This window comes from Protomyctophum parallelum (assembly GCF_964188405.1).
Source record: "Protomyctophum parallelum genome assembly, chromosome: 13".
NCBI classification, from domain to species: Eukaryota; Metazoa; Chordata; class Actinopteri; order Myctophiformes; family Myctophidae; genus Protomyctophum; species Protomyctophum parallelum.
The window spans coordinates 6,793,952-6,794,573 of NC_139708.1; positions in this window are offsets into that span (position 1 = coordinate 6,793,952).

A 622-nucleotide genomic window follows, 5' to 3' on the forward strand; every position below is an offset into this window, starting at 1 on the left:
TGTTTGTTGCACATGTTTCTATGTTGATGTTGTTATACAGCACTTTGGTCAATTTTGATTGCTTTAAATGAATGTATATGAATAGGCTACAATGTACCATTTACACACACACACACACACACACACACACACACACACACACACACACACACACATACGGGGGGTACATAGGCCTATATACTGTGTTAATGTTATTATGTTATTATAGTGTTATATTTGTTATTATAGTGTTCTTAATATTATTTGTAGTGAGGATATGCCTCACATTCAGAAGGAAATATAAATATCCATATGGTTTTCTTGTTTTAATTCCCTGTGGGATTTAAGACGTAGGGTGTCACATGACAGTGGAAAATGGCACTATTATGTAACAACATGTCGGCAGCAGTCAGTGCACTCCTCCTATAGCAGTCATCTCATCGTACGATTCCACGCCGTGGTGTGACGCTGCGTGTACCGGCGGAGGAGGCGTTGGCCCCGGTTGGCCCAAACGGTGCTTCTCTGCTGCGAGGCGTCACTTTTTATTGCACACAAACTAACCGGCTGCCCTGCACGCACGCACGCACGGACGGACGGATCGACGCACGGACAGGGGGGGGGGCATATACATTCAGTAGGTATA